The sequence below is a fragment of the Lissotriton helveticus genome, chromosome 9 (assembly GCF_964261635.1).
Source record: "Lissotriton helveticus chromosome 9, aLisHel1.1, whole genome shotgun sequence".
Classification (NCBI taxonomy): domain Eukaryota; kingdom Metazoa; phylum Chordata; class Amphibia; order Caudata; family Salamandridae; genus Lissotriton; species Lissotriton helveticus.
Genome location: NC_136070.1, coordinates 951,842,194 through 951,861,076, shown reverse-complemented (window position 1 = coordinate 951,861,076; position 18,883 = coordinate 951,842,194). Strand labels below are relative to the sequence as shown.

General features: G+C 46.1%; 1 protein-coding gene across 1 annotated transcript in view; it reads right to left on the bottom strand.

Annotated features, from left to right (window-relative positions):
- Positions 1-17,183, bottom strand: part of MST1 (macrophage stimulating 1) — a 441,328-nt gene extending 424,145 nt beyond the window's left edge. Inside the window, exon 1 of the mRNA XM_078661212.1 lies at positions 16,973-17,183. The gene's annotated coding sequence lies outside the window, so the exon portion shown is untranslated. The remainder of the gene's footprint in view (positions 1-16,972) is intronic.
- Between the last annotated feature and the right edge of the window lie 1,700 nt (positions 17,184-18,883).

Below are 18,883 nucleotides of genomic sequence, written 5' to 3'. Positions count from 1 at the left end.
CATTTCTGAAACTCAATTATCTTTTTCTCCTTCTATCATCTTTTTAGGCTCCTTATCTCCGCCTTGGCCACACCCTGCTTCAAGTCCATCACTAATTGATTTGTTGTTAGCAATAGCCCTCCATTTAATAACTTCCAATTGGAAACAAGCTGAGAAAGTTACTTTTAGATCATGGTGGAATGCTGTTTGCTTTCATCACAGACTTGATTCTATTCATGGTAAACCCATATCTTTAGCTATTAAAAGAGAACTTTTATGGCTCCCTCTCTCCTCTTACTTAGCTCGTACTGCTTCAGCCATTGCTAAAACAGCTAATACTCCCGATGAAGTTAGAAAACCTCCTTGAAGCACTCGTTGTCTTTATTTCTAGATCTAAGTATATTTCGAATGTTACTCCTTTCACTGGTTTGAATTCTTATGGTTACTTGTATTCACAAATGTCTTGTTATATTGATAGAGATTAAGTTTTAGATATTTTCTCCTTTTTCATTACTTCATTATAAATTTGTACTCCCCTTTCATTATCAATAATGGGTATTTATTTACTGAAGTTTATATATTCACTTATCTTGTCATTTTTTATATATGATGTTTTTTTCTGTACTCATTAATTTTCAATAAAAACTTTAAACTAAAAAAAATGGTTTGAAAAAGGGAAGAGAAGTGCTGATGAAAGAAACTGCATGGCTTGGAGACAAATGGCTTATGATTCCAGTTATGAAGCAGTTGAGCGTAGAGTGTGCAGATCACAGATCATTGGAAGCGCGAGTGAGAGGACGTCCTCGGCCCCTCCGCCTCTTTCAGCTGAACTTCTGCCTGCTGTACCCTGCCCCCCCCGTGCAGTGAGGTGCGGAGCGCGAGGGGTGCGAGTGCAGGAGGCCGCCTGAGCCCACAGTTTACTTAGCAGCTGCACCGGCAAAAAACCGGGAGCGGCCCGGTAGCGGCGGGAGCCGCTGCGAGGCTCTTCCAGGCGGCTGGGGCAGTGGAAAGCCTGGGAGAAACTTGGAAAAACTTTGAGGCAGCCTGGAAAGCACTGAGGGGCTGCAACCACGGTTTGTTTGGGGCACAGTTTGTTTGGGGCGGAGTTACAACGGGAGAAAGCGCAAAGCCAGCGCCAGAGGAGCAGGAACACCAGGGGTGCCTGTGCTTTGCGTGAGCCCCGCTTACCCCCATCATTCCCTCGGTTTACCGGTCTACCGCCTCCTCTGTGCCCCCAATAGGCTCGGTGTCAGGTGCCGCTGTGCTGTGCGGATTAGATGGACTGGCTTTGGCAGGGCGGACTAAGAAGCCCAGAAGAAGAAGCAGCAGCGGAAGGGGCAGGGGCTGGACGGGCAGGAGATCCACGCCCTGCGGCAGCCACGAGGCAGGGGAGCCTGAACAGCCGCCCAGTGGGCACTAGTGGGCCCCAGGAGTTGGGGCAGCGTGACGCCAACGCCACTCCCACACGACACTCGCTACCGCAATAGAGAAGACACGGCGGTGAGCGGAGGGAGCAAGGGTTCGTAGCCCACTGGGAGCCAGGAAAACGGGGAGCCAGGTGCCAGGAGACGGGGGTAAAACCACCAGAGCGACAGTGCGCGACAGCACCAGTGGACCCAGGACTTCGGGTGCCCGAGAGAGCCAGTGTAACGAGCCAAGGAAAACAGCGTGAAGCAGTACGGTAAGGAGAGTAAGCAAGTACATTAATCCCTGGGGGGGGGGGGGTGCGTTTCAACTAAAAACTGATCTGGCGACAGGAGAACCCCGAAGGTTTTGCACTTCCGGCTGCACCCCTACTCGCGCTTTTAACCACCCACCCAGGCCAAGCCATTTACGGCCATCTCCTTATTAGCGCACTTGTTAATACCACCACCGACCCCGACACGTCCCCGCCGAATCAGCTACCAACAGACACGAACAGATCCCGAACAGTTCCCTAACAGGGTTAAAGGGATCGGGAGGTCACAAACGAGGGAAATGAGATCGGGGAAAACACGACAACCTGTGGAAAGCAAAAAAGCCCAAAGAAAAACAAGAAAGATGACTAAGGAACCCAAAATGACAGCGGGAACAGGGCCAGATTTAAATCCCAGGGAAAGGTTGGTATCGGCACCAACCCCTGAGCTAAAATCAGATCCCAGAAGGAAATCCGGACTCCTGAATTTTTTTTACCTGAAGGACCCAATGGCGGCGATTTACGCACAGACTACGGAGGCCTGCAAGTTACCAAGCCCTATCGCGCCATCAAATGCACCCTCTCCACGGACTAATAATCTGCAGAACATGTCACGCAGTGACAGAGGGTGTGTATCCCCTACACTGTGTTTGGGTTCCTTTCGTCAAGGCAAACAAGAGTTGGTCATGGCCCAGGTACACGGTCCCAACACTTCTTCAGCCTCAAATGAAATTGAGGGTGGCGGAGCCGAAAAGGACACTGCAGATAATTGTATTGAGATGGTCCACAGACGAAGCCAGGATAAAAGTTAAATAATCACGGAGCCACCAGAAAATAGCGACCACGGAACAGCGAGCAAGGGGGAGAAGGAGGTCAACACAGACTCTAAAAATCAATCCATCTTACCCGGGCAAGAAGGAGACCCATGGTTAAAGCCTCTCTTCCTATCAAATGACTCTCAACTCGAGGAACTCTCAGAGAGAATCACAAAGTATATAGACTCACAAGGAAGAGTGCCACGACTAGAACATGGTTTTGATGACCGACATCTGAGCCCGGGCATGCTGGTCTCAACTCCGCGCGGCCCAGAGACAAAAAGAGACCAACAAAAAGGATGCATAAATAACAGCATCACTAAGCAGGCTAACCAACTACTCCTCTCCCATACTGACCCAATTACAATTTCATCAGGGAGCTCGTTGGACTCAGAGCCTAAGGACTCAAGTAGAATCCTAAATGTCGAGCCCGCCACGTCATGGACCCAATCTTTGTTAGGCACCCTAGAGCAAGCAATAAGGGTGCTGAATTACCAATCTAACAAAATGGAAGTCCAGATCGACCTTATTACTTTGGTGGCAGGGCACATTTCGAGTATAAACGCAAAACTGGACTCCCTTTCATTGCTCTTGACAACTCAGGGGAACTCAGAGCCAAAAACCAGCGGGAAGAATCAACAACGAAACTGCGGATGTGAAAGTATCATAGAAAAGCTGGCAACAGTAACAACTTGGGCCTCAAAGGACCTGGTAGAAAGGATATACCACGCAAGACCGCAATTTGAATCATGGGGAATATCCATAATGCGACACAAGCGTTCGAGGTACCCCTATCCCTTACAACCAAACACATGTGCCCAAGACAAGGGAAAAGGGAGTAGAGGTCAATACACCTCTTGCTTACGCGGCGCCAGGGCATCCACGCCAGAGCCGTCAATTGAAAGTCACAAAGTACAAATAAACAACCTTCATCAAGCTGACAGAACAGATTGGTCTTGGATACCAAACGTCTTGTGCAATAAAACTACCTAACCCAGATCCAATCTTTTCCATAACCCAGCGGAATGAAACGCTCCCCCAGAATCAAACAACTAAATCAATAGTTTCAATTTGCTCGTGGAACGTGCATGGCTTTCGAGAAATGGCACACGATTACTGTTGGAAAGGCGACCCCAGGGGAGACAGAAGGTGTCTGACTGTCCGCCCCGAGGCCCACCTCTCTGTATGGAATAGGCAGAGCGCCGTAGGGAGGCCCCCTTGGCGAGGCTCCTCTCCTACAATCGTAACAGCAGAGCAATCACACTACTTACAGATAGACACTACACAGGAAGGATGTTCACAAGAATCTTTATATAAGTACTCAAAGCAAGTTCTTGGCAGGGTAGCGGCAAGGATCGAGGGATCCGTAATGTCGTGGTCTCGGGGGAAAGGGGGTAGCGGGACAGTCTTGGCACCCACTGGTGCGTGGATAGTTCAAGGGTTCCGGCCGCGACAGCGTCAGCAGGGCCGCGAAGATAGTTCAACTTGGTCAGGCCGCGACAGCGTCAGCAGGGCCTCGAAGGTGGTTCAGCTTGGACAGGCCGCGACAGCGTCAGCAGGGCCTCGAAGGTAGTTCAGTTTGGGCAGGCCGCGACAGCGTCAGCAGGGCCTCGAAGGTGGTTCAGCTTGGACAGGCCGCGACAGCGTCAGCAGGGCCTCGAAGGTGGTTCAGCTTGGTCAGGCCGCGACAGCGTCAGCAGGGCCTCGAAGGTGGTTCAGCTTGGTCAGGCCGCGACAGCGTCAGCAGGGCCTCGAAGATAGTTCCAGGTGCAAGAGTTAGGATCAGGATCAGCCGCGACGAGGTCAGCAGGGCTTCGACTCCAGATACAACTGCCGTCTTGATCCGGGCTGGCCCAGATATAGGACTGGAGGGCTTTGATGTCCGGACCCTCGCGCCTGGGGGTCAGAGGGGCCGGAATGAAGGTGTCCAGACACCCAGCAGGGGGGCGGAGCCAGCGCCCAGGGAGCCGGGAGAGCGATCGATACCAGGCGTCCGGGGACGGTGGAAGGCCCATCGAGACTCTCCTCCTCCGGGGTCTGGTCGAGTGGCCACTTTACCACCTGGGAGGATCCTGGTGCCTCAATGTCTGGGCTTCGCTGGGGCCGGGCCCGGGATGGCTGCGGCCACGTGTTCGGGGCGTGAGGGTCCCAAGATGGAGTCGGGCCGGAAAGGGTGGCCTGGTCAGGGTGCCAGGCTGGCAGCGTTGGCGAGCAGGTTCTGCCGGGGTACCAGGGAGGGGGAGAGCTGTAGGTGGCCGGTGAGGCTGCTCGCGCCGAGGGTGCGTGAATGTGCGTGTCAGGGGGGTCGATAGTAAGTAAATGGAGGGCCTATGTCGTCCCGGGCCCTCCATGCGGACGGGGTCGGACCACGCCACGAGGCCGTGTCCAACAATTACGAAACCAGTGCCTTCTTCCAACAACAAGACATCATTTTGATCCAGGAGTCTTGGAAATTGCAATCAACCCCTGTCCAAGGTTTCAAAGAACATCAAATATATGCAGAAAGCCCCTCCATGCACGGCCATCCCCGTGGTGGGTTATCAACTTACGTAACCCACAAATACAACTGGGTATCAGAGGAGATGGAAGTGGGCCTGAAGTGGGCCCAAGTGACCAGAATCACCGAAGCCTCGTCATCAAGGATTGAACCCTGGAAAATGATAATATTTAACGTTTACATCCATCCTGATAAAACGGCACAAATAGAAAAACATGCAACGCTGTGGTCACTTATCAAGGCCATGCAAAGGACCTACCCGCAATACCCTCTGGTCCTCTCCGGGGACTTTAACAACGCCCTAATTGACCAAAACAAGGCAAAGGTGAAGATGACGGGAAATAGTAGTGGAAAAAAATTCGCATCCAGGTTAATCGAACATGGACTGGCTATCCTGAATGGCAACATAAAGGGGGATTTGCCAGCAGCTGTTACATACCTGAGCGGCAGGGTTCACTCAACAATTGACTACTCAATAGTAAGCAATGAGTTAATCACCAGAATCATATCATTTGGCATTGAAATACGAGCAGAAAGTGATCACTTCCCACAAATATTAACTTTGAATATTGCACCAATCATGGCGCCAACAACGACCCCCCTTCTGCACCATGCATCAAAGTTTAATCTGAGAAAACTAAAATGGCATGGAGAGGGGTTGGGCAACATTACTGACTCAGTTAAAGCCCATATGGCCAACCTAGGAATTCAAAAGAAGGAGGACCTAGTACCCAACTGGGAGCAAATGATTCAGGTCCTGCAGCAAAAGTTCCCAGCAAGGTCGGGGAACTACAGCAACCCCAACAACAAGAAGGAGCCTTGGTTCAACCTGGACTTAAGAGCGAAAAAAAGAAAGGTGGCCAAGGAGGTCCGAGCCCTCGCAAGTCAAAAAAAGTCGGGGTATGTGGCAAACAAATCTAATCTGAGGAGAGACAGGAACATCTACAGGAAGGCACTCAGGGCCGCAAAGTACTCATATAAAGAAACAATATGGAACAAACTGTTAATTGCGGGAAAACATCCTAACAGCCGGGTTTTTTGGGGTATCATAAACAAGCTTAACCAAGGGGCAAAACTCCAACAAGAAGCTGGGGTCGGAGCAGAAACCTGGATCAGACACGTGCAAAATCTATACAGCAACAAAGATACAGGTCATGTTAAAGATTTAGGGGCAGCGAAGGTTAACATGGAGCAACCAAAAGGAGTTATGAACAGGGAATTTAGGGAACCCGAGCAGGAACTTCCTCCGAAGGGGCCTACAGACCTAGTTGACCTAACCACCAAAAACGAATTGAGGTCAATAATTTCAAGATTAAAGTCCGAGGGTGCAGCAGGACCAAACGGGCTGCCGAATGCGATCTTCAAGTACGACCCGGACCTGTGGGCAGAGACCCGAACACCCCTGTTCAACCAAATTTACAACCGAGCAGAATTACCAGCCTCCTGGAAAGGAAGTATTATACACCCAATTTTTAAGCATGGCGATCACCGCAACCCCTCAAATTTTAGACTGATATCACTAATAGACGTAGAGGCCAAACTCTACGGCTCCTGCATCCTATCCAAATTACAAGCCTGGATATCAGAAATAAAGATTATGCCAAAATTCCAAACAGGATTCAGGCAAGGAATGGGAACAACAACCAACCTAACTTGCCTGTCTATCCTAACAGACCAAGCAATAGCAAAGGGCACCCGTTTGTATGCATGTTTCATAGACATCAAGTCCGCATTCGATCGGGTGAACAGAGAGCGCTTGTGGAGCAAATTAGAGAGCTGGGGGATGCCATACCAACTTTTAAGAGCCGTTAAAGCCCTACACCACTGTACTTGAGTAAGAGTGAAGCTGGGAAATGGTGGCAGTACAACCAGCAGCATCCAAACGCACCAAGGCCTAAAGCAAGGCTGCGTATTAGCCCCCACCCTTTTTAACATTTTTCTCTCCGACCTAACAAATGCGATCGAATCTGCAGATAGCCATCCACCATCATTGGCAAATAATCCAATACATTACCTACAATATGCGGATGATATTGTATTATTGAGCAAGACTCCAATCGGCTTACAAAGAGCCATCAATAAATTAACCTTGTATTTAGAACGGGAAAGCTTAGAACTCAACAAGGAGAAAACCAAAGGGGTCCGCCTAGTTGACCGGCAAAATCTAAAGTACAAATGGATGGCCCAAGGGGCACAAGTGAAAGAACAAGAGCACTATAAGTACTTGGGAATTACAATAACAAGAGGAGCAAACAACAAGGACCACAAAACAGCACTAAAAGCAAAAGCACAATCTTTAATCTTTGCGTATCGCTCCCTAAAAGAAAAAATGGATTGCCCTAACCATAACCATCTTTTAAAAGCGATGGCAGCGCAGATTATGCCTACTTTATCTTACGGCCTAGTCACGTGGTGTGGCAAGGAGGTGGAACTTTTAAATGATTTACAGATCAAAATTTACAAAGCGGTTTTCAACCTGCCAAAATCCGCCTCAGCCTCCCAAGTAAGGCTAGAATTTGGTTTGCAAAACCAGAAGTTCCGGAGCATGAGCGGTTTCGTGAAATTCTGTTGCAAACTTAGATCTGCAGATCCAGATACTTTGGACTGGCTAAGCTGGGAGGAAATTAAAAAACGCGGGGAATCTGAATCTGTGAACAATTGGGGAAAGTATCTGATACTCTGCGTGGAAAAGTTAGAACTGGAAGCCGTCTGGAAATCTGGGACCGATAAGGCAAGTCTAAAAAAAATGAGTTAACTCGGCAGCAAAATGGGAATCCTTTTTGGAAGACAAAGAGTTATTGTCAAAACGTCGGCATGCTTGGACCAACATGAACTCTTTTACAACCCCAAAAATAAACTCATATTTAACCTCCCACTTCAGTGCTCATCTAAAAAAGGCTAGATTATCGGATGGGGATGCATGTTACAAAGGATTTACTACCGGCGTGGAAAGCAACACACCAGACGACCCAATGTCGCCTTTCCGGGTATAAAAACGAAACCCTTGTCCACCTTTTCTGTATATGTCCGGCCCTGACAAGCCAGAGACGACTGTTATTGAAATCCATCTTCAATGTGTTAAACATTCGATCTTGCAGACACGCAGTCACAAGCTGGCTCGGAGGTACCTCCATAATTCTGGCATGCCGTGGAGTTAAATTCTTGGCAGAAGCAAGAAAACTTTTAGAACTAACAGAACAGGAGGACTCCCAGTTGGCGGGCAAAAAGGGTAATTCCAACCCTCGGATTTCATGAACGCTGCCACAAACAAAACAGAGGCCGAGAGACAATAATTTTAGCATTTTAATAATAAAATTGTACTGTTATTTATTATGTGAATTTTGTAACAATTTTAACAAATTATGCAAATAAAACCTTTTGACTTTGGCTTATGATTCCACTTATAAGCTTATTTGGGACATTCTATGATTGAAAAAATATCCCACATTGTAAATGTATTTTAGTGTCAATAACTCATCTATTAAACCTCAAATAAACGTGTATCTATTGGTTGCATTAAATAACGTTCTAAGCTGTAACTGGTCAGTGAAATACCAAACATACTAATAAAAATTGGTATGTTTTGCTCTTTCTAGCCACACCTCAAACTCCGCCCACTGACCCAAACCTCTGTTTCCCGCCGCACCCCCTGATACTTCCCCTACTTTTTTTCCCCCACTACGACCACTGGCTACATACAGTACATTTAATGGGAGAGTATCGGCACGACTCGAGAGCAAACAGGTACTCTAAACAGTGAGTACCTGCACTTCAGGCGCGCAACACCCATATAGTTGTAAATGAGGCTTTTGTTGTGTGGTCACCCCTTCTCACAGCCACTTTGTCCGTGGTTGGAAGAATTAGCCCCCCCCTCCCCCGAAATTTGGCTCTAGTTGCCCGCCTGCTGCACTTCTATATTTTCATTTAAAGCCCTGATGATAATAAACAAGAGTCCTGGATATAGTTCCTCGAAAACGTTATCTTGTTACGAAGCGCAAGGCACTGCAGCTGAAAGTAAGCACGTTCACAGCTGCAGCGTTTCCAGTTGTATAAACGTTATTGGTACTACAAGGTTTATTTCACATTTGTAAAGGGTAGCACACCTTTTTTAACCAAGCGTTACGAACTCAACTTTAAGAACATTATTGACTCACAATATTCACTTACGGCGTGCTCACTGAATCGTGCCAAGCCCAAAACAGCACGTGCTTAAGACATAACTACGAAACTTTTGGGGCTTCTCTTTGCCCCAAAAACAGCGGCGACAACCTTTTGCGCATTTGCTTTCAATGTTCTTTAGGTTCAAATTCATTATCATCCTTTATGGGTCAGTTTCACTTTCCAAACTCCATGTCCATTTAATGTTTACTTTCACCATGCAAGTTAAATTTTGCCAATTTCCAAAGTTTCTCATATTCCTGTCGGCTTTCCGAACCTTTTTCCAAGAATACGCACAAAAAGCACCATTCTTTTAAAAGCAGTTTATTGATGTCCAATGCATTTCGGACCTGCCAAGGGTCCTTCGTCAGGGAAAAAACTGCAATAATAACAAGAACAACCTATTAATCACATGTCCCACCTTTAGGCTAGCCTTAAAAACTTTGTGTTTCTTTTTTAAAAAACAAGCTTTTAAGGCTAGATGCCCAGCAATCGATGATATCCCTGAGCGCACCCGTGCCTGACGCCGGAAGGACAAGCGAACTTACTGCGGTGCAGCTCGAGCGAGCTCCCCATACGCATCGATCTGAGCGGGGATATAAGCGGCGGCTGTGATGATCTTCTGGGCTACTGTGGCCCGCGTGTGAGTACGATTCACCCTGCGCAGCCATTAGACCGCCCCAAAAGGAACCTAACATACGCCCGGAGCGTTTCCAAAATGGCGGGCGCAACTAAAGTTAATAGCGCTCTCAGTGTAAAACCGGCCATGAACTAAATTGAAACGCGATATGATATGCGGAACACCTATAATGCAATTGGCGGCACATTCAATCTAGCGACTGACACATAGAGGCTCTTCAAATCTTAAAACTTGATCGTAGCGCCGGGCATCTGAATTGTAAGGGCACAGAGCGGTGCTTAATGAAGGACTGGGGCTACGTGCATTCGCTCATCTGATTCGCGCTCCCGCCGGGGTTCGCCTACATCCAGGTCGTTATACCCAAGTTGAGGCATAAGTTTAAACAAGTTAATACCCAAGTCGAGGCAAAAGTTTAAACGCAGACGGCCTTTCTTCTGCACCGCGCACCATCATTAAGCTGTGATTAAGGAGGCCGGGGCAGAATGCATTTAAAATGGCGGCCACATGTCGTGTCGAGCAGATGATCGCATGGAGGGCAGTGTAATTAAGGTGCAACGGTAAGATGCCTGTTAAATACCTGGAAGATCTGATGACCAACATGTGTGACCACCTAACACAGGCCTGGCAGTAATAATGAGAGTTTGCGAATATAGTGTTTTCCACGCACATGTCGGCTTTGAAATGGCGGCACATGCTCTCAGCCTCAATCAGAAGCCTGCAGTCACGCACGGATATCCCAACAGTTCATGAAGTACAAGTAGAGTATTGAATGTTCTAACAAAGTCCTAGGTGCGTTTATTTGTTCTTGTGCAACGGTATAAGGATATGAGGGGCAAGTAGGCACAAAGTGAATCTTGAAGGAGGCAAACAGGGTTACGCAAGAGGTCACTTGCTTTAAACAGTGTTGTCTACGCTATGTGAGATATACACAAGCCCGCTTTTGAAGATACCCTGCACGACCAATCTACCCTGTGTGCAGTTAGCCTGCTTTCGTGAGTATACCCTTGTACTGGTGCTGGCGACCTATCGATCCTATCTCTTCAAGGACAGTACAAAAGCAGTAATGGCAGACAACAAAGATCTAGCGAAAAGTTTGAAAAGACTCAAATCTGATCAATCGAATACGAACTCACCTAGCAAAGGGAGGAAGGACAGCTCTGACCCAATCGAGATGATATTAAACAGACTGGATGAAGTAAGAGATCTGGCCAAGTCGACTAAAGAGGAGGTAGTGGCAATCAGACAAGATATCCGTGACACCAATGCGAGACTGGTGGAGGCAGAATCTAGGATCAGCAGACTTGAGGACATGGAGGTCAAGACCTGTGGCGCTCTTAAGCGCCTCTCCGTAGCCGCGGACCAGACGACGCGGAAACTTGCTGAGTTGGAAGATAGGAACCGAAGGGGGAACCTACGCATTTTTGGAATTCCGGAAGGCTCTGAAGATCAACTGGGTTCCTGTGTGACCTTCCTAGAATCCTGGTTTACCCAAGCTACCAACATGACCTTTCATCATCCACTGGAATTCGATAGGGCGCACAGAGTGCCGGGCAGGATCAACAAGAATCAAAAAGGCCCTAGACCCATTGTCTGCAAGCCACTACGCTACCAACATGTGGAACAGATTCTCGATTTCGTGCGGAAAAACAACCATATCCTCTGGAAGACTGCTAAAATATACATCTCACAGGACTATAGCAAAGAGACGGTGGATGTTAGGAAGGCATTTCTGGCGCTCCGCCCACAACTGAAAAAAAGGGGCTTCCAGTATGGCTTTATGGGTCCAGCAAAATATCGAGTGATCATCCAGGGTTCTCCACACATCTTCTCAGACCCCATGAAACCAACCGCATGTTAGATGGCCCTGAGGATTTAGACATGGATACTAACAACCCCGATGGCTTGTCAGACTCGGCTTCGGCCTCAGGCTACAAATGAGCATCCTCTGTTCAAGTATTGCAAAAGTGTTACTCTTTCTTATCGATGATGTCTATATGACTCTGCCGGATTCTGCTTAGTTTTATTACTATTTTGCTGCATTTACTGTTAAATACAATTATTATAGTGCTCCTAGGTCATGGAGATGCATCTATTACTGCTCACTTGCCTTCTGGTGTGCTCATTGTTATTCTGTACTCTCAAATGGTCCCACATATCCTATAATCTGTTGTTGTCATACAATAAGGACCACATGCTTTATTACAATTGTCATCTAGAAATTAGGAGGTTTGGTTTTAAGTTGTTACCTTCGCCATGTCTTTTCACAGGGTGGTAACGTTAGCTGTTTATGTTGTCAATCCTATACCAGGTTCTTGTGTCAGGACAGAACTATAGCATTCACACTTCTTTTGTCCTAGGGTTCCTTGCCTCGGAGCACAAGTGAATGGTTTCCAGAAAATAGTACGCATATACTGTTTTATTCAGCAATAGCCTATAGGACTGCTGTAATAGTTTCTTGTTCCAAATTAACATATTGGTGTATAAACACGGGGAGGGAACGTTGCAATTTCTCTCTAGTCACCGTGCCTACTATTTACAGTTGGGGTGGGGAGGGTGAGGGGATGAGGGGATTGTGGGGTGGGTTGTGTGTTTTGTGTAATATGCTTTTGTTTTTTCCTTCTTGCATGGTCCTCATTGTACCAATCCATGATATTCGGAAGAGCTATGGGCTCTGTTGCCATACGAGTTGGCTTTATAGGGCACAGGATGATGTCACTCATACAGGCTACTACTTGTATTCTATGAGTTACATAGTTGAGGATATGATTGTGATGTCTACTGATGACACATAATGCATTTAATACTCCGTTGGGGGTAGCTAATGTAGATAAACTGAAGATACTATCTCTGAATGTTACGGGTTTGAACCAACCGATCAAGAGGCAAAAGATTTTAGATTATGCACGGAGATTGAGAGGTGATATTGTCTTGTTTCAGGAGACTAAACTTGAGGCCAAACAGTTTTACCACCTGAGGAACAAGTTTTATAATGAAGTGTTGGGTGCGGATGCCTTGGGTAAAAAGATTGGCGTTCTGATATTCATAGCGAAGAAATCTAAGGTTGAGGTTCTATCATCCAGTACTGGTGGCGATGGGAGGTGGGTCACGGCCAGATTAAGTAGGGACAATACGGAGTTCTATGTCACGAACATTTATGCCCCTAACACTAGCTACCTCAAATTTTGGGAAGACCTGAATAAACAAATTGAAAACATTCCTGACTCGGCTGTTCATATATTAGCTGGGGACTTCAACCTCCCTATGGATGCAACATTAGATAGAGACTCCCGCTGTCCCTTCAAACCACATAAATCACATAAAGCGTTCCTCAACATATGCCAACGCTTTCACTTAGTGGATGCGTGGAGGCTACAAAATCCCACGGGTAGGGACTTTACTTTTTATTCCTCACCTCATGACTCATACTCCCGTATCGATTACATTCTCATATCACAGAACGGGGTCCCTAGAATAGAGTCCACATCCATAGAGCCACGAGTCGTATCCGACCACTCTTGCATCTCCCTATCCATTGCTAATGTTAAACCCTCCTCTCGACAAACGTCATGGCGCCTGAATGATGAAATCCTAAGTAAAGAGCAACACCGTACCGCTATACAATCTGCTATCTCTTCTTACCTGCAGGTTAACAAAGAAGGGGACACTTCGGACCTCATAAGGTGGGAGGCCCTGAAAAGCACCATAAGGGGAGTATGTATCAAAATTAGATCAGCAATGAACAAAGACTACAACGCGAAATTAGAAACCCTGGAGAGCGAAATTGTAATCCTAGAGAGAAAGCACCTGAAGGAAAGAGATGATATGTCTCTGCACGCCCTGGCTAATAAGAAATATGAGTACAACAAAATAGTCAGTGAAAGAGCGGGCGTTTGGTTAGATAAGAGAAGGAGATTCAAACTCTGCGAATCTAATAAAGCTGGTAAGAGTCTGGCATCGTATTTGAAGTTTAAGGTTCAGAAGAATACTATTAATGTAATTAAAGATGCATCAGGGGTCGCACACTCGGAACCGGACAAAATAACAGAGGTATTCAAGGAATTCTATGAAAACCTATATGCAAAAAATGAATCCGTAGAGGAGGGGAAGATTCAGAGTGACTTGGACAAATGCGATCTCCCAAAGCTCTCCACTGATGACCAAATTAATCTTAATGCTCCGATTAGTGCTCTTGAAATAGAACAAGCAATCAAAAATCTGAAGTCAGGGAAGGCTCCAGGACCGGATGGGTTTACGGCTAGATTTTACAAAACCTTTCCCTCTCTAATAGTTGAACCCCTACTACACCTATTCCAAGAAATAAATGACCTGGGTGAAGTCAGAGGTACTTTGTCAGAAGCCATCATTGCAGTACTCCCCAAAGATGGGAAGGACCCAACACTCCCGAAAAATTACAGACCTATCTCACTAATCAATATTGACTGTAAGATACTGGTTATGATACTCTCCGCTCGCCTCCAGAAAGTCCTTCCCCAGTTAAATCATCCATCTCAAGCAGGCTTCCTTAAAAATAGATTGTCCAGTGACAACACAAGGGTTCTGGCACATGTGTTAGAGAAAGCAAAGTTCCTAGGCACGCCAACTGCGGCAATAACATTGGATGCCGAAAAGGCCTTCGATAAGGTTGACTGGTCTTTCCTGAAAGCAGTCTTGCACAAATTTAACTTGGGTGACACATTCACAACATTGGTAATGTCTTTATACTGCTGTCCCTCAGCAAGAGTTAGGGCTGGTGGCTCCTTCTCCTCCGCCTTCTGCTTAAAGCAGGGTACAAGACAGGGATGCCCCTTGTCTCCCTCTCTGTTCTTATTGGCAATTGAGCCATTCCTATACCACATAAGGCACGACTCGAACATCGTAGGCATTCCATTTGGGGACTGCACCGTGAAACTGACAGCCTATGCGGACGATGTCCTTGTGATGTCGGAAAGAGCAGAGGAAGCCATACCCGCACTTATGACAGATATTGAGGAATTTTCCCGGGTTTCAGGCTACAAACTAAACAAAGATAAAACGGAAGCCAAACTTCTGAACAACATAGGTGACAAAGGCATCATTGGAGACTCCGGTCTAACGTCGCAACCAAAGTGTTTTAAGTATCTGGGATTGGACTTCGATAAAGATGAGATCTCAACCCTGAAAATAAATGAGGAACTAACCCTAAAAAAGATATCGACACTGTTGGAAGGGTGGTCTCCCAAATTCCTCTCCTGGTGGGGCAGAGCGGAGACGCTCAAAATGATGTCCACTCCGCTAGTAAACTATCTGGCAAGCATGCTCCCCATGACGTCTCGGACAACTTTGTTACTAAGGTGGATAAGCTGTTCGGTGGTTTCCTGTGGCGGGGTAAGAAAGCCAGGATATCATTAAAAAAAGCTGCAACTAGCAAAAGATAAAGGCGGCCTGGGTCTTCCTTCGTTCAGGAACTATCAGACAGCTTTCCTATGTAAACAGGGTGCTCAGTGGTTGATAAAATCCCCGTCCTACACTCCAGTATGGATTAATATTGAGGAATCACTTACTGATCATGTCCCTCTTGAAACCTTGCTCACCATGGACCTGTCACACCTACCTCATTCTAAATATACAATGTTAAATACTAGGCGAGCCTTGCTGAGACTCGATCAAACGCACAAAACAAACATGACATTTAAAACATCATCCTTCATGTCCTTATGGAAAAACCCCTATCTTAAGCATAATGGCAAAAGTCTCTATTGGGACACATGGTCCAAGAAGGGCATTAACATGGCAATGGATCTATATGACGGTAAAGAACCGCTCCCGTTCTCGATTTTACAAAGGAAATATGACCTCACTCCTATGGATTTCTACGAATTTCTAAAAATCAAGGCGATATTGACAGCTCGTAATTTCTCGCCCCACACACCGTGGCTAATAGCTCATCTTCCACGACTTATGTCTGCGGGACACTTCGTCTCTAAGATGTATTAACTGTTACTGCCCTTACCTAAGAAAGCCCACAGACAGGTAGAATTGAAATGGGAAGCTGAACCCAATCTTACCGGAATAGGGGTTGACTGGGAAGTGATACATAATACTGCTCTAGCCCACAAAGTGTCTCCCATCCTATTTCAGACAAAATATATGCTTATAAATAGGGCATTCTGGACCCCGGAAAAGCTTTTTAACCCCTTAAGTGCTGCCGTCGGCCAACGGTCGTCACGGGCACTACCTCCCCAGTGCTGCGTGCGACCGCTGGACGTCCAGTTCAGCACCGGATAATGGACAGCGCAGCACTGGGGAGGTATGTTTACGAAGCTCCCAAGTGGTTAAATGTAACCTAAGGGATACACCTACAGGTTGGAACTGTCATTCAGGCTCTGGTGACCTCGCACATATGCTATTCAATTGCCCTTCTCTAAAAATATATTGGGGGGAAATATTTGACTGCATTAACCACGTTTTTAAAATAAGACCTGCAAAGGAATTTGTTTATGTCATTCTGGGAGCGCTTGAGCCACTGTTACCATCTGATCAGGATCGCCAGCTTTTAGACTTAATGCTAACGCTTGCATGTAAAGTGATTCTATGCAAATGGAAGAATGCAGCAGAGGTAAACTTCAAAATCTGGCAGGAATGGCTTTCATTTCTGAGAGGTGCTAATAACCCGGCACTGCAAGAGTCTACATGGAGGCCTGCTAATAAGAAATTATGGAAATCATTGGATATATCTTCCTTTCACTATGATCCACCTTGAGATAATATGGGCTAACATGTACTCAGTACAGCTTTTGTTAGAGTGTGATCAAGGGTCAGGCCCTTTTGATGATTTAGATACAACATCTAAGTGCACCTGTAGCGATATCCCTAATGACTTCAGCCTCTGCTCCCATGCATTATGTATGTGTCTATATGTCGACTATGCAAGCAACAAGTGATTTTATTTTATTTAGATTTGTGTAATTGTTCCTTAATAACCTCATCGAATCATTTCTGTAACGGAAGACTTACTGTATTGTTCTTTATTTTTGTTTTCTACTTCAATAAAAATGATTTGAAATAAAAAAAAATTTAAAAAAAGTTCGTCATCAAGGCAACTGTGTTTGAGGTGCCCAGGCCTATTTTTGCCCCCCCCCCCCCCCCGTCCAGCACCTATCAACAAATAACTCTCATGGCAGGTCGGGACTTCACAGCATTCGTTCTTTTACAAAACTCGCATCACTTACCGGATTTGTTTCCGGTGCTGCAGGTAGGTGGTGGGTGTACTCGGTTTCAGCGTCCTGCAGATGTCTCCAGGTGCTCCAATACTGCCGCGGACATAGGTTACTTATGATTTTAGAGAGCGTAAACGGTTGAAGACAGCCGTCCAAATCCAGACGCTTTTCACTTTAATTTCACACAGGGGGTTTCTCTCTGCTTCGAAGGACAGCACAACACGCATCAGCCGGAGGAAGGGCGGGGCATTCCATGCAGTCTGCTCAGGCGGGGGGGTAGGCCGGTTTGCACCTGCTTTACTGGTTACCCCCTTCAAAATTCACGGTTCGCTGTATTCCAATTCGCACACCCCAGGTGTCCTTTATTAGGGGAGAATGGAGATGAAGGCAGGAGGGGTGATGCGTTATTCAAACATTCTGAGACAAAAGCGCTCCGCACTAAACTTCCTTCCCTCTGCCCTTCAAACCCCCCAGTCCTCCGGGTAGCGGTTCCCTGTTAAATACTTGGCACCTCTGTGTAAAAACTAAAGGGCTTATAAAACCCGAACCGGAAAGAGCTGGTTTCCACTGCCCTTCATACTTTAACTTTCCAAAATATTTCTAAATGTTCTGCATTATTATTTCAGAGTCTATTTTGAGCCAGAAAACAGGAAAACATTTATACGACTGGCACAGACACCACGCAGAGAAAATGCCCTGCGCCACTTAGGCATTGCTTCATCCAGACATTTCCCTAATTTCGATGGACTGGGCCAAATTTCAACACACAAGGCGCTATTTCATGTCCTGTGATCAATTAACCCCTTAGTTCATAGACCTCCTCGCCTTTTTTTGGCTATTTGGGGTGTATGTAACGTTTGCGCTTAAGTCCCTGTAGCTTTTTGTCCACAAGAGGCATCCACGCCAAATTTACATCCTTTTCTTCCAACATCCTGAAGGTTTTAAAGGAACCCTGGGTTTGTGGAGTCATTCCCCTGGAGGGGACCCAGAAATTAGCCGAAATACAGCAAGATTTGGGGTATTGTTTGTGGAAAAGTGCTGCAGAAGAAAGCGTCTGGTTTTTACCCTGCAAATGGCATCAACAAAGGATTTGTGGTGCAGAAATCACCATCTTCCCAGCTTTCATGGACAAGCACACTTTTGTGAGAAAACCAACATTTTCTACACAGTTTTTGGCATTTTACTGGGGCATGGGCTAATTTTACTATTTTATGTGCTTATAACCTCCTTCCAGTTAGTTGTAGAAATATGTGTGAAAGCAATGATGGATCCCAGAAGGCTATACATTTCTGAAAAGTAGACAGAATTCTGAATATAGCCTGGGGTCCTTTGTATAGAGCTTTCAAGGTTTTCCTATATAAACTAACAGTTGAAACAAACAATATTAAAATGGAGTTGAAAAAAATAGGAGTTTATGCCAATGTTTTCACCTCTAACTTCTTCTAAGTGTGACAGATGTTTGAAAGCAATATACCATTATGTCTGCTCCCTTCTGCTTCGGGTGATATGTAGGATTTGTAGGTTCACCAAGAACATGAGGTACCCAGAGCCAATAACTGAGCTGTGCCTTGCAATGGGTTTTCATTCAATTCATTTGGTAAAATATAAAGAGTGAAAACAAGGTATCAAAGACACCTATGTTTTTCCAAAATGGGAACAAAATATAGAGTTTAGAAGCAGTGGTAATTTGCACATCTCTGAAATTGTTGGTATGCATACTAGATGTGAATTTGAGGACATTTATCAAAGTGACTTTTTTTTTTTACAGATTCTCACATTTGGAAGGCAGAAATGCATAGGAAGTCAATGGGTAATAACACTTGTTCTAAAATTCTGTGTTCCCCTAAGTCTCCTGATAAAAATGGTACCCCACTTGTGTTGATAGGCCTAGTGCCTGCAACAGGAAACATCCCTAAACGCAAC